The sequence below is a fragment of the Trachemys scripta genome, chromosome 7 (genome assembly GCF_013100865.1).
Source record: "Trachemys scripta elegans isolate TJP31775 chromosome 7, CAS_Tse_1.0, whole genome shotgun sequence".
Taxonomy (NCBI): Eukaryota; Metazoa; Chordata; order Testudines; family Emydidae; genus Trachemys; species Trachemys scripta.
In genome coordinates, this window is record NC_048304.1 from 61,809,935 (window position 1) to 61,825,624 (window position 15,690).

Genomic DNA, 15,690 nt, shown 5'->3' on the forward strand with positions numbered 1-15,690 from the left:
AATAAATCCTTCTGCTTTTTACAATACTGTCTGAGAGTCACTCCTGATTAAGGAATTTAAGGGTGCATTGCTCCCTTTGTGGCAGAGGTAGGATGGGGTGCTGGCGCCTCACCACTCCCGAGTCATTACGTCCGCTTCTCTGTGGGCAGTCAGTGACGGCCTCTTGGCCTTCCTCTCTACTATCACCTGTCTGGCACAGTAGCACAGCCTCCTGGCCAGAGTCCATATAAACCCCCTTATGAGCGGGGTAGCACGGCCTCGCGGCCAGAGTCCATCTAAGATCCCATCTAAGATCCCTCACGGTGAGGGGGTAGGGGGACTCAGGCCCGCCCTCTCCACCGAGTCCCGACCCAGGTAGCGGCAAGCTCTCCTTGCCCCACGCTTGGCGAAGATCCGGCTGCAACACGCCAAGTGTCACCACAGCTCTAACGCTGTTTGTCTCTAGAGTTCCCCTGGGTCACTTCCTACCATGAATACCAGTTCATCTAGGGTGGGGGGGTCCTCCGGTCTGTTTCTCTGACGTCCCCCGTTGGGGTCTCAGGTAGTGCCTCAGCTTGGCTGGATCCTGGCGCGCAGACTCTCTCTCTTCAGGAACTAGCAGCGTACGTCCTTCTCCTCCAGTGGTCAGCCCAGACTGAACTGATCTGCAGGCTTTTATACCTGATCTCCAGTTGGAGCATGCCCAGCAGAGCTTCCGGGACGTGGCTTCCTCTGCAAGGACGGAAGGGTTAACTCCCACGGTATCAGTACGGGGCTGCTCTGCCCCACCACATGGGGTAACATACTGAAGGGGTCCTCCTAGGGGCTGTTCCACAGCCGTGCGAGAGCACCGGACCTCTGGATTCTGTCACAATCGCATCATTATGCAGGTTTGGGATGACGAGCAATTGCTGCAGAACTTTTGGATGCACAAGGCCACATTAATGGAATGGTGCACGGAGCTCACCCACGGAGCCCTCCAGTGCAGCAACATGAAAATGAGAGCTACACTCATGCTGGAGAAGCAAGTGGCAATCACTGTGTGAAAGCTGGCCATGCCAGATTGCTACCAATCAGTCAGGAATTAATTTGGAGTTGGGAAATCTACCGGGGGTTGCTGTGATGCAAGTGTGCAAGGCCATTAATTGTGTCCTCTTGGCAACATGCAGGACCTTTTGAATGTTTTGCAGCAGTGGGGTTTCTAAATTCCAATGGGGGCAATAGTTGGCACACATCTCCCTATTTTGGCACCAGACCACCTTGCCAAGGAGTACATCAACAGAATGGACTACTTTTCTATGGTATTGCAAGCACTGGTGGATCACCAGGGATGTTTTACTGACATTAACCTGGGCTGATCAGGGAAGGTGCATGCCTGCGCATCTTTAAAGACACAGAAAGATGTTCAGAAAGATGCAAGCAGGGACTTCCTTTCTAGACCGGAGGATTACCATTGAGGATATGGAAATGCCAATAGTGATCCTTGGAGACCCAGCCTACCCGTTACTCCCATCGCTCATGAAACCTTACACCGGCCACCTTGACAGCAGCAAGGAGCGCTTCAACTACAGGCTCAGCAGGTGCAGGACTGTTGAAGGTGCTTTTGGCTGTTTGAATCGTCGCCATCTACTCACGGGATTGGACTTTCATGAAAAAAAATATCCCCAGGATTATAGCTGCCTGCTGCGCGCTTCATAATATTTGTGAAGCAAAAGGGGAAAGCTTCTGCCAAGGTGGAATACAGAGGTGGAACATCTGGCTGCTGATTTTGAGCTGCCAGATACCAGAGCTATAAGAAGAGCTCAACAGGGAGCTTTACAGCTCAGAGGGGCTTTGAAAGACCATTTCAAAAGTGAGGCACAGTAATGAGTGTTCTTGTAGTGTTCTCTGCTTGGCATTGTTTTCTAGCATTCCGGTCTGAACCTTATGAGTGCTGTGTGTGTGGTAATAACACATCGCAAGTGCACCTATTGCTATTATCTTTGAAGGATGTCAGCCCCAGCTACCACATGTTGTGAACTATTAAAGATTAATTAAGTTTCCATAAATAGACTTTTATTCCAAACTCATGCAAACAAAAATAACTGTAACTGAATGAAACTATATAAATACAGGGAAAAGAACCTTTGACGGGGAAAGAACAGTCATTCTCATTTCAAACACAAATACACCAACCGTCTCTCTCATAGGTCAGTGTACGTGCAGCTCTGATTGTGTGTACTCTCCCTCGGGGTGGAGTGGTAGGGGTAATGCAGTGGCCATGAAACATATGTGGAATGTAGGGTCAGGGAGCATAGGGAGGTCCCAGAATGCAGTTATTGATAGACTGCAGCGGGAGGCAAGCAAGGATTACTTGGACTTACAGGTCTATAAGAATCTCCAGCATGTCCATCTGGCGCTTGAGAAGCGCTAACATGACTTGCTGCATGTGTCTGTCCTTTTCCTCCTCTCTGCACTATCCCTTTCCATTCTGTCCACAAGGGTGCTCCTCCAAGCCCTCTGCTCGGTATGTGCAACACCAGAGGCTTGCAGGATCTCGTGGAACATGTCCCTCATCCCCTTTCTTCTCATCATCTGAGCCACGCCAGTGGTGTGGATGGAGAGAACCTCAAGGCCACATTTCCAGCTGCAAAAAGCACAATGCATAGAGGTATTATTGTGAGTGTTTTCACTCCCCTTGATCCACATAAGTTACAAGCACTACATGCCCTTTTGGGATTCATAGAGCACGGCAGCAGTCCCAGCCATGATTAAGGCTGCGAGTCCGTCATAAAGGTCACGGATTCCGTGACCTCCATGACTTCTGCAGCGGCTGGTGCTGGCTCAGGGACTGCCCAAGCTGGGCAGCCCCTGGGCCAACAGCAGCAGTTTGGGTGTGTGGGAGGGGGCTGGGGCAGGGGGAGGGTGGGGGGAGGGGCACTTACCTTGGGGTGGGAGGCTCCCTGGCTCCCACTGACATGGACCCCTTGCACCTCCTAGGCAGTGGAGGGGCAGGGTGATCCACACCACATGCTGCCTGCAGGCCCCACCCCCACAGCTCCCATTGGCTGTGGTTCCCGACCAATGGGGGCTGCGGCAGCCGGTGCTTGTGGTGGGAGCAGAGGGGCCCCTGCCTCCACCACCTAGGAGCTGCAGGGACACGAAGCAAGGTAGGAAGCCCCTCCCAGCCCCGCCAACCCACCCACCCCCAAGCACGGGTCCCGGGCCACTTCCAGCAGCGCCCCTGGACCGCCCGTCCCAGAGCACCCATGGCCACCCACCCAAGTTTTAGTCAGGGCGGGTATTTTTAGTAAAAGTCATGGACAGGTCACAGGCCGTGAATTTTTGTTTATGGCCTGTGACCTGTCCATGACTTCTACTAAAAATACCCGTGACTAAAACATAGCCTTAGCCATGATGAGTATGCCCCGGGGGAATAAGTGAGCGATTTTGGACAATAATAGGGGTGAGCACATGGGCATCAGTATATGTCGATAGGGCAACTGAATGGAATACTGGCACTGTTTTCCACAGGCGGTGGTAATTTTAGCTGATATCTCACTCCCAAGGGTAACAGAGGCTGAAAGAGAACAGCTCCTGAACGAGTCTGGCTGGAGACTGGATCCGTATGCTGCTAGCCTGTGTGCTGCATTGGTGCCTGCTGATGTAATTGCTCACTGGTGTGAGAAAGTGTCCTACTGCAGTGGAAAAAATAAAGCTGTCCTCCCCAGAAACCTTCAGCAGAGGACTGCAGACTTCCTCCAGGAAAGTTTTCTTGAGATCTCTATGGAGGATTCCCGGGACATCCCAATGCACAAAAACAAACTGTTCCACCAGGCCCCCTCTGCCTAGCTGTACAGGGGAATGAGAGGCAGACTGTGAAATAACCAGTAGAGGTAGAGTTGCTATCTCTTCTTGCCTGATTAAAAAAAGAGTAAATGAACAGGTGTCCCTGCAAAATCAAAACAAACAGCATACTTACTAGAGGTTCCATCCCTTGCATCAGGCTCGCTGGTGCTGGATAGTAGGGACTCTCCGGCGTTCAGAAAGAGGTCCTGGCTCACTGCACCACAGCATTCCCCCAGTCGCCTGTCCTCCAAAACTACTCCTCCTCGTGCATCACCTCCTCCTCAGTGTGCACTGCAGGGGCCGCTGCTTCCAGCTCCCCTGAAATATCCACGGGGCTCGTGGTGGTGGTTTCCCCCAAGGAAGGCTTGCAGCTCCGTGTAGAACCAGCCTGTCTGCAGTTCCACACCAGAGTGACAGTTTGCCTCCCTTACCTTCTGGTACACCTGCAGCAACTCCTTGATTTTTACACGGCACTGCTGCATGTGCCGGTTGTAGCCCTTCTCCGCCATGCCCCCAGCGATCTGGCCATAGATGTCAACGTTTCTACAGATGGATCAGACCTGTGCCTGCACAGCCTCTTCTCCCCACAGACCCTGGAGATCCACCAGCTGCTGTGTACTCCTGGCAAGAGCACCTTTGCTGCGTGGCGCCAGCATGGTCAGCTGGGCAGTTGCTATGTGAGCTCTCTATACCAACCAAACATGAAATAGAATTTAAAATTGGCGGGGCTTTAAAGGGGGAGGGACATGTACATGCATACCTGACTGCCAGGCAGCGGAGTTCTAATAGGTGACCAGAGCAGTTATGCTGGGGCATCGTGGGACACCTCCTGGAAGCCACTAAAGTAGACATAAGTAATGCAGTGTCACTGATATTGTGTCAACCAAACTATGTTGACCTAAGCACCACGCCTCTCGTGGAGGTGGAGTTACTAAGTCGGTGGAGAGGGCGAGTTACATCGGCAGGAGCAACATTTTAGTGTAGACGCTTACAGAATTAGGTCAACGTAAGCTGCCTTGCAAACAAACTCTGTAGTGTAGACCAGGCCTCAGAGCTGGGACACCAGAACCCCTGGTGCAGGTGGGGACGAGTTCAAACAGTTGCAGCAAACTGGATATCCACTGAAGAATAGGTCTCATTGCCTCTTGAATGAAGTCTATGTCTCACCTATGGATGCAAAAATATTTCTGCATTAAGACAAAGTTCAGGATCTATCAAACCTGTGTACTGCCTGCACTGCTATATGGGTCAAAAACCTGGACCCTCCTACAAGCAGACTTGGAGCAGCTAGAGGCATTCTATATGTGCTGTCAGCATCAAATGCTGGGCATAAAATGGTTCAACTTTGAGCAAGATTTGGCCTTCCTCCAATTGTTTGCTCTTTGGCCATGTTGCCAAGATGGCCAAAAACATCCCAGCTCATTGTGCTCTCAAACTCTCCACTGACGTAACTTGACCCTACCTGGCATTGCTTGCAGGACAGCCCAGAGAGTCGTGGATTCTCAGAATTGAGCAAGATCTGGGAACTTCACTCTACAATGTCTGGTATGATGCCATCATCCAAAACTTCCTAACTGTCAGAGTGATTAAGCATGGAATAAATTGCCTAGAGAGGTTGTGGTATCTCCATCCTTGGGGATTTTTAAGAGCAGGTTGGACAAACACCTGTCAGGGATGGTCTAGATAATACTTAGTCCTGCCTTGAGTGCAGGGATTGGACTACATGACCTCTCAAGGCCCCTTCCAGTTCTATGATTCTATGGTCACTCCAGCTGTGCAATGGCCCTCAGTATATTGTGCACATTTGATGATGGTGATGATGAATTTATAAAACACCGCAGGGAAAACTGTGCATGTCTGAAATTTGTTACCAACTCACTGGTCCTGTTTTTCAGTACATTCCTAGACACATATGAACATGAATATATTGCATGCACACCCCCACTTTCTGCATGCACACAGCAAGATAGGCAGCTAGCCTACTATGTGTGTCAAACCCAATTTGGGTGGCCTCTGTCATGCAGACCTTCATCATTCACTAGTGCAACATGGGGCTATAGTACCTTAAATCCATTTGGAAACTAAAGTTGCTGAAGAATAAATAGGGTAACTTGCCAGGAGCTCCTTCCACCAGTGTTCTGTGATCTGCACCAGCTGCTTATTGGTGGCTGGGTGGAGTTTCAGGTGTCTGTTTTGGCCTATAAAGCTCTAGATGGCCTAAGGCTTGCCTGCCTGCCTGCGATGCCTTTGCCCTTGTGAGCTGCTGACACAAGATCAATGAACGTGCTCAAAGTACAGCCTCCTTGGTTTACCAGAGAGGATGCTGCTGGTAGAACAGGGCTCTCAACTTAGAAATTCATTCCCTCGACTGAAACTGACTGAATATGCTCACCATTAGTATATGGTGAAAAGCATTTGGAGAATGCTGAGTTTGTAAAGCAGTTGTAGTGTTAGGGGTTCTGCAGGATCCAAGGACAGAGGAGTTCATTTCATGCTGATGTCTGGTTTTGTACACAGCAAGGCAGTTGGTCTGGCTAATGCTGTTTTTGTCTCAGTGTAGTGGAGTTTTACACATCCCAGCATGAAGCATCTTTAATTATTATTTTAGTTTGGTTTCAACATATAAACATTATTTGCACATCCAAGCCTGCTGAAAATCAAGCCCTTATACTTCCCAATGCACAGAGGGTATTATTTAAACTTTTGCATTTTACAAACACATCTGTGCCATTGCCCAGAAGCTATCCAGTCAACTCCTCAGGATCATGAGGTAAGATCTGGCCCTTCCTGTACTGAAGAGGTGTTAATACTCACTGTGCAAAGCAAGTCTGGTTTTATTCATGGCATCTAGCTCCTTTACGAAGTTAAATATTTTTGTTCACATTTCCTCACAGGAGCTTTCTCTGAGCCAGACTGATGAAAGCCTCAGCCTTGCTTGAAGTCAGGCTTTTCTGTGTAGTGCTGACCAGGCAGCTTGCATGAAGGTAAACCAGTGTGTGTACAAATTAAAAGAAAAAGCAGGGACCTAATTTTTGGCTTGTGCCTACTTCTGCTGCAGATTTCCAAGGAGTAACGGGTTTAAAGGACACAGCAAGCTACACTACTGTTAGTTATTACTTATTGATCAAACAACAAGGGCAAGAGCTTTCTAAACTCTATCCAGGCAAGTGCACCAAAAAGCCTGTCTGCTGGCATAAACTAGTACGAGTCCACTGGAGCAAATGGAGCTGCACCTGCTCTTCCAGCAACAAATTCAGCTGACCTTGTGCACATGACTGGCACAGCAGACGAAGACTTATTTCTTATATCCCCTCACCTCAGACATTTCTGACTTCCCCAGGCTTCTGAGCTTTATTTACAGAAAGATGACTAATCTACAAAACATAAAGGGTGTTTTTATAAATTAAATCGTTAAGAATACCGCTGAGAAAACTGCACCTACCTATGGGAATCTCTGGGATTTTATTCAAATAAAAGGAATAGGAGGTCATACAAGCAATGTTTCATTAAATGCTACATCAAAACATCTACCTACAGCAATTATTGATACAGGGCTTAATGTTCAAAGATGCAGTGCACTTGCAGCTCACAACGTCTTCACCTGGATGAGTAAGTACTCAGCATCTCTGAAAAATCAGGCCTACAGTATCGTCTATTACAACAACTGCCTACAGCTGAATGCTGGTCATGTAAGGATACTTTTTGATGAAATGACAAACCAGAATGGATTAAGGTTAAATAAATGAGAAGTGAAAATCTTGTTTCATACTTGCGTGATATCGGAGTGCTCTGGGATTTCTAGTAATTCGATCTGTTGTTTTTGCACTTGTACAATAGAGGACTCTAATGTCTTCAGTAGCACAACAGTGAGTGGTACAGGAATCACCTGGAGATGGAGGACACAATAAGAAAAAGACACAAAGCATACTATTCTTCTAGATAAGGCAATAAATCCATCATGGAGGTTTGCACACCCCTCAGTACTGTTTGTCATCATGTGAGACAGATGATCAACTGTCTCTACAGACTTAAACTTATGAGGCAGGTCTGCCTTGTAGGAGCTGGAAGAATAACTGAAAACAAAAAGTTCTGGAAAAGTTTTCATGACTGTCCTTCTCCTTTATACTCTTTGTGGTAGGTTGAGGCCGCTCTGACACTGTCACAGATCCGCCAAGCAGAAAACCACCACAATGCACCCTTCCATAATCAGTTCAGCAGAAACTGGTCACTGACTATCCATGTTTGTGAACACTGACCAAAGATTTGGTCAGGCAGAAAAGCTTAAAAGTATGTGCTGTATATCTCAGTACCCCAAATAGAGAGGAAAGCCTCCTGAATTATATGAAGCTCCTCTGGTCTTTATCAGTTGAAGACAATAAATGTTCTTGTCTATTGTCATTGTCCTTCAACAAACTCAGCTCTGTGCACTTGCTGTAACAGGAAAAATTAGCATGTTCAAGTGGCCATTTAAGTGGTCACAGGGGTTTTACTTTTGTCCTGTTCCCCATCTACTGCTCACGGAATTTTTATCTACCATGTGGGATGCCAAGGAGGAAAAAAAGAGAAGAGGGGAGTTTGCCTATGCTTAGGTTTAAATGTGACCTGTCCCCTTTCAAAGCAGTTGAGGTTGTATTCTTACACTGCTGTGCTATAACCCTACCTGCAACTGGCAAAATCAGGACATGATCCGTTGATAAGACACCCTTAGCCAGGGCAAGACAGCACTAAAACATAACAAGAGGTCACAAAATATATAAGTTTGCTGTGAATAGCTGATAACTCAGACCTTGCCATTATAATTCCCTCCTGAACACAAAATACATTGAGTGACTTTCATGGCTAACCAGGCCCACCGTTGCAAGATTCAAAATACAAAAGCCACAAAACCTCCTATGCCCTACCTGAGAGGAGATTTTGTAGCAGTCTGACAATTTTCAGCTGACTTAGAAAAGGGTAAGGAACTGCAAAAAATTACTTTGAATGCAGGTGAGTTGGGCTTCAGCCAGTGTGGCAATGAATGGGATTTATGGATAGGATGCAGACTGAAAGAAAATCCACTTGGGAATTTATGGTTGGATATAAAGTAAACAATGAATTAATTTGATCCTATGATAATTCATATTCAGCTCAAAATTTGGATTATATTCCACAGCAGCAGTAGTTTTAGGCAAGTGGAACAGACTCCTACCAACACTGTTTAACTCACAGTAGGTCACTGAATCAGGGTGAGGTGCTCCTACACAAGGGTCTCTATCTAGATAGAAAGTTATTAAAAACAAAAACAAAACAAAAAAACACAAGAGACCACTCCAGACTATAAACTACAAAGTTTAATCCTTAAGAAATGCATATGATTCTCATGATTTCAGTTAAAAGAACAGGAGTACTTGTGGCACCTTAGAGACTAACAAATTTATTAGAGCATAAGCTTTCGTGGACTACAGCCCACTTCTCCTGTTCTTTTTGTGGATACAGACTAACACGGCTGCTACTCTGAAACCCATGATTTCAGTTGAAATTTTGTTGAAAGCCAGTAGGTTCCACTCAACAGGTTTCTAGCTCAGGACTGAGAGTCTCAAAGCCTTGTGACAAAGTGGTAATTTTCTGTAATATTTCTGTTAATCCTATATGTGCCTCATTTTCCCCACATACTTTGCACATACCCAGTGGGGGGGCAGGGGAGGAATTAAGGGCTAGTCTACACTGGCAGTGCTTTAACATGCCTTGTGTGGTCGCAGCGCAGTGCTGGGAGAGCTCTCCCAGAGCTCTAAAAAAAACCCACCTCAACGAGGGGCGTAGCTCCCAGCATTGGGGCACTGTTTACACTGGGGCGGGGGGATGTTTTTTCACACCCCTGAGTGAGACAGTTGCAGCACTGTTAATTGCCAGTGTAGACCAGCCCTCCTCTCAGGACAGATTAAGAGACATCAAGGCTTGTGTGTCACTTTGCTGTCTGAGCGGGTCATTAAGAAGACTGGCCAAAGCTGATCCATATCAATGGAAATTCCGAGAAGATAATGGAAAGCCTAATCATTGACATCTAGCAACCAATGATTCAAAGGGAGGAGGATTTCCCCACCTCACAACAGGGACATTGTAGAGTGTTGGAAAGGTAGATTTGTCCTGGCAGATTAAGACATTAAAGAAAGAGAGAGATGGAAGGGAGGAATAAGATGGCGTGAAAATCGATGCACTAGGAAAGAAAAATAGCAAGAACCTCAGGTTTATATTGCAGTTGCTCAAGACAGTCATGAGATGGTGAAGGTGTTTGGTTCCCTTTTTCACAGCATCTTTCAGGACTAGGAAAAAAGACCACTGAGTACCATGTTTCTCCTTCCCATTTATTTAAAAATTATGTTCATTTACTACAAGAAAAATAAAAAAACTGGAAGATATTAAAACGCACCCCAAGAGATGCAAAAACATAACATCTCATTTAAAAACAAAAACAAAACACAGTAAAAGGTACAACGTGACAACACTGTACACACCTGTTACATCACTTGCTACACCAAAGCCCTTCAAAACAATATTTACTAGTCTAGAGATTATCCAATCTTATGCTGCCCACTTGAGTGTAACGTGTTTATTAAATATGATAAATATCTATTTTGACATATCACAAATACCTTGGCTCCAATGCAATAATCAATATTCTTTCATCACGAGTCTCAAAATATAAACATGTCTGAAAAAGAAAGGCATCAGAAACACATTAATCAGTCTCAAATGCAAGTCCACATGCATTCTTACTTTTACTGTAAGTCAATACTGTTTTATTACTTATTTGTAATTCTGTAGCACCTCGGAGCCCCTGTCATGGACCAGGGCCTTATTGGACTAGGCCCTGTACAAACACAGAACACACTTTTCCTATTAAGCTACATACATCATTCTCATGAAACAAAAATTAGAAACACTTCACCCAAAAATACTGATGGCAATTGATAAAGAAAACAAGTTTTCTCATTTAATGGAATCTGAAGAAAGTACGTATCAAAATATTTTTAAATGCATTAATCAAACAAGCCAGACTTCAAGTTGATGTGTTATAATGAAACATGCATTTCTTTGTATTTGAAAATAATATTTATTTTATCATGTGTAGGAGCAAGATTTACAATATTTTGCAGCTATTAATTTCTTTATTCTTAAGTGCTTGGGGTTGTAAATGAAGTGACAAGTAACATTTATCATTTAACTCACTTTTAAAAAACAAATATAACTTACAAAATGTTTACAAATAAAGACACCCTTCCTTTCACCCACTTTAACTCAGAGACTCAAGAACTCACAAATGGCTGGGTTTTATGAAAAATAGTTACCTTTGTATGAATTGTCACTCAGAAACCAAAAATCAATTTTGGTAAAATAATCCAAGTTCTACATTTTGATTAATGTAGAATGAGCCTGGGGGCCAAAGGCCAGAACTCCTGGGTTCTATTTCTGGCTCTGCCACAAACTAAGGCCAGGTCTACACTTAAAATTAAGGCTGTGAAAAATCCACACCCCTAAATGCCATAGCTACGCCAACCTAAACCCCAGTGAAGATGCACATATTGTCGCTTGGGGAGGTGGTATTCTTATGACAACAGAAAAACCCCTTTCATCAGTGTAGGCTGCGTCTATGCTATGGGATTATGCCAGCATAGCTACAGCGCCATAGCTACGTCCATGCAGTCTCCATAGTTTAAAAATACTCTCAGTGAGTGACCTTGAGCAAGTCACTGCATCTCTTTGCTTCAGTTTCCCACCTGCAAATATGAGGATAAGTCATATCTGCAGTACCAACTTTAAAGAGGGTGTGAGCCTTAATATTTGTTCAATGTTTTAAAGATGGAAAGCACTATGCACATGTTAAGCATTGTGCTTCTAATTCACATTATATTTAGAGAAGTCTAACAAAATAAGCATTTGGCTTAATTTAACACTGTAGACCAGGAATGTTTTAATAATAATAATATATGGAGATATACCTATCTCATAGAACTAGAAGGGACCCTGAAAGGTCATTGAGTCCAGCCCCCCCTGCCTTCACTAACAGAACCAAGTATGGATTTTGCCCCGGATCCCTAAGTGGCCCCCCTCAAGGACTGAACTCACAACCCTGGGTTTAGCAGGCCAATGCTCAAACCACTGAGCTATCCCTCCCCCTTCTCAATGAGAGACATTATACACTCACACACTTCTAATCTCATAGATCATGATGCAGAAGCAGAAATATAAAACTTACATCAAATTCTCCACTTTTCTTCTGAACAGCTTACGCTATGTTGAACAACATTATTTTTTTCTTCAGCACCCCCAAAGGCCAGTCTAGGAGAGAAATAAAGTAGAAATAAGGACAAGATGACCCCATAATGAGTTTGTGTATCTATAATTTTTGAATTGATATTAAAAATGGTGACCCCCATCTTGCTTACAACCAAGGATTCACACACTCAATTCACCCAAGTGGCTGAGGAAAATCCTGCCCAAAATATCACTACTGTCTAAATGCTGATTAACACAAACAGATGCACTTTCCAGAACAGGAGTCCTAAGAGTCACCAGGAGACAGACTGCCTGAAACCTCCAAGGATCAAGAAAAAACAAGTGCTGCCTCATTTAATGCACATCTCCCCAAAACAGACACATTTTTTCTACAACCATGTCAACTTTATTACATAATATCATGTAATTAAAACTTATATTGAAACGCACACACACAAGGGGCAGAGTTAGGATTGCATGAGGAGCCTAGATAACTAGCCTATCTTGAATTTTAGGTGTTTAAACCATAGAAAATTAATGTTATCTTTATATTTTTTTCTGAAACATTTTTGGTTTTAAATAAACAGAAAAAGCGTTTGATGCCACTGGACGCCCCTCCATTTGGGCTACAAGATATGGAGCCCGTTAGCTCAGTCCTTACACACCTTAAGGCTTAATGGTGATTAAATGGTGATTAAAACCACTTTAAAAAGTTGTTATACTGCGCCTGCACAGTGCAATTTTCTGTTAAGAGGTATTAAAAAACAAAACATCGCAAAAGCGTTTTATTTACCGAAATCAGAGTGGAAATACTTAGGCAACTTTTGAACGGTGTCATTACTTTTCCAGTTATCCTGGGTGGCAGCAATTATAGCAAGGTTGAAATTGCAACACAGTTTCCATTATGAAGCCTGTTTTCTAACAACTTCCTCCTGCAGACCTCTCCTTCGGCACGGAGAGTCTCCCTGCCGGCCCGGCTATCGTAGCTACAAGAAAACGGGGGAAAGCGCCAGAGCGTATCAGGACGGGACCGCGCGGCTCGGGAGCAGCCAGCACAACCGGCCCAGCGCGGCCCCCGGCCGCAGCCCCCGGCGCTGGCAGCGCGGCCCTGGCGGGGGTCGGAACGGCTCGATCGGGGGCCCGCCCGGCGCAGGGCTGAAAGCAGCGGGCCCTCAGACCGAAATACCCGCAGCCCCGCCCACTGCTGAGCCCGGCCGGTCCCCGCCGAGTCCGGCTCCGCCCGTAGCCCCCGTAGCCCGGGGCCTAGCGCGGACATACCAGAACCGGCCCTCAGCGCGCAGCGCGATGGTATGACACCGACACGGCCCCCCTCACCCGGAACCAACAACCCTGATCGCCCTGTGCATCACTCAAACCCTTCCCCTGAATCAATAGCCCGGCTGGCTGTGGGCCTCAGCTGATCCCTTCCCCTCCGGAACACAGCCCTGATCGCTGTGTGCGACACCCAAACCCTTCCCCCTGGAACCAGCTCCAAAACACCAGCCCACTCACCGCTAGCCAGGGATAGTCAGTCAATTCTTTTTGGTCAAGGTCCAGCCCCCAGAGAAAATAATTTAAAAAAATCTGAAAATAATTAGTAAATAAAAAGATTTCAAGGTCCTTTTAAAAGCATCTGGAGGTGCAGATTTGGCCTGTGGTCCGCCTATTGGCTACCCCCTGCCTCAGGCATTACTGTACTAAAACCTTCCCCCCCACACCCTCTGGAATCAACATCCTCTCTGACAGTGTGCATTAGCCCAACCCTTCCCTACAGCCACACTCACCATATATGTCAACCGCACCATTCCTCTGGCACTAAATTCACAGCTCCATAGGAGCGTGATACAAATTGTTCATGAGTGTGTGTATGTGTGTGTGTGTCGCTGACACTGTTTCCCCCAGAGCTAGCTGTGACAGATAGGGTTTCCAACTTCTAATCACACAAAACCGAACAGCCCTCCCTCGCCCCTTCTCCGAGACTTGCCTCCCACTCGTTCCACTCCTCTCCCTCCGTTGCTCACTCTTCCCTACCCTCACTCACTTTCACTGGGCTGTGGCAGGAGGTTGGGGTGCAGGGTTGGGTGGCCAAGCGGTGCTGCGCAGTGCGCGCTGTCTTTGCAGGCGCCACCTCCTGCAGCTCCCAGTGGTCATGGTTCCCAGACAATGGGAGCTGCAGAGCTGGAGCTGGGGGCAGGGGCAGCGTGCAGAGCCTCCCAGTCCCTGGCCACCCCAGCGCCTAGGGACTGCAGGGACCTGGCGGTCACTTCCGTGGGCAACGCATAGCCAGGGCAGGCAGGGAGCCTGCCTTAGCCCCAGGCCCCCGCTGCGCTGCTCACTGGACTTTTAACAGCTCAGTCAGCAGAGCTGCCAGGGATCCTTTTCGATCGGGCATTCCAGTCGAAAGCCGGATACCTGGCAACCCTAGACAGATACTGCAGCCACATACAGTATCTCTGGGGACTAGATTGTATTTTACATTGAAAGCACGGGGAAAAAATCAAAAAGCCATTCTACGATGATAGGCCAGACAGTATGAGCTGTGGAATATCCATAGCTCTTTTATTTGGGCATAAGCTTTCATGGGTAAAAAACCTCACTTCTTCAGTTGCATCTGAAGAAGTGAGGTTTTTTACCCATGAAAGCTTATGCCCAAATAAATCTGTTAGTCTTTAAGGTGCCACCAAGGGGCCCCAAGGTTGGCTTTGAAGCTTGACCTCTTGGATAATAGGCAGCAGGAAGTTTTTTTCCTGTTTTCAGGAGGCAGGGAGACAAAACAAGACATTTGGTAAAAAAGGCTGGGTTTAAGTAGACTCAGGGTCATCTTTTAGATTTGGCAAACAGAACTTTTGGCCTTGGGGCCCCACTCCTTGCTGAAGTTTGGAAGGCTTACCAATGGCCCACATGGAAAATGGACTATTTCTGGTATGTTTAGGAAGGAGTACTGTGAAAAGGGATCTGGGGGTCATAGTGGGCCACAAGTTAAATATGAGTCAAAAGTGTAACACTGTTGCAAAAAAAGCAAACATCATTCCAGGATGTATTAGCAGGAGTGTTGTAAGCAAGACATGAGAAGTAACTCTTCCGCTCTACTCCGGCCTGATTAGGCCTCAACTGGAATATTGTGTCTAGCTCTGGGTGCCACATTTCAGGAAGGATGTGGACAAACTGGAGAGAATCCAGAGAAGAGCCACAAAAATGATTAAAGGTCTAGAAAATATGACCTATGAGGGAAAGTTGAAAAAATTGGGTTTGTTTAGTCTGGAAAAGAGAAGACTAAGGGGGGGACATGATAACAGTTTTCAAGTACGTAAAAGGCTATTACAAGGAGGAGAGAGAAAAGTTGTTTTTCTTAACCTCTGAGGATAGGACAAGAAGCAATGGGCTTAAATTGCAGCAATGGAGGTTAAGGTTGGACATTAGGAAAAACTTCCTGTCAGGGTGGTTAAGCACTGGAATAAATTGCCAAGGAAGGTTGTGGAACCTCCATCATTGGAGATTTTTAAGGGCAGGTTAGACAAACCCCTGTTAGGGATGGTCTAGATAATACTTAGTCCTGCCAGGAGTGCAGGGGACTGGACTAGATGATCTCTCAAGGTCCTACCCAGTCCTATGATTCTATGATTCTCTGGC

General features: G+C 46.2%; 1 long non-coding RNA gene and 1 other non-coding gene across 12 annotated transcripts; both read right to left on the reverse strand.

The window, feature by feature from the left end:
• Window positions 1-2,017: 2,017 nt before the first annotated feature.
• LOC117880410 lies at window positions 2,018-13,470 on the reverse strand. Of its 11 annotated transcripts, none has more exons than XR_004646520.1 (7): window positions 13,339-13,470; window positions 12,854-13,046; window positions 12,041-12,123; window positions 10,437-10,495; window positions 7,577-8,531; window positions 3,941-4,974; window positions 2,018-2,605 (listed from the first exon to the last, which is right to left on the reverse strand). It is a non-coding gene; the product is annotated as an uncharacterized LOC117880410 (long non-coding RNA). The 11 variants fall into 11 exon arrangements; XR_004646521.1 differs by lacking the exon at window positions 13,339-13,470 and having other exon boundaries at window positions 7,577-7,693; window positions 8,468-8,531; window positions 12,854-13,290; XR_004646524.1 differs by lacking the exon at window positions 12,854-13,046 and having other exon boundaries at window positions 11,990-12,123; window positions 13,339-13,467.
• LOC117881136 lies at window positions 7,858-8,000 on the reverse strand. Its single transcript, XR_004646710.1, has one exon. It is a non-coding gene; the product is annotated as a small nucleolar RNA SNORA12 (small nucleolar RNA).
• Window positions 13,471-15,690: the final 2,220 nt, after the last annotated feature.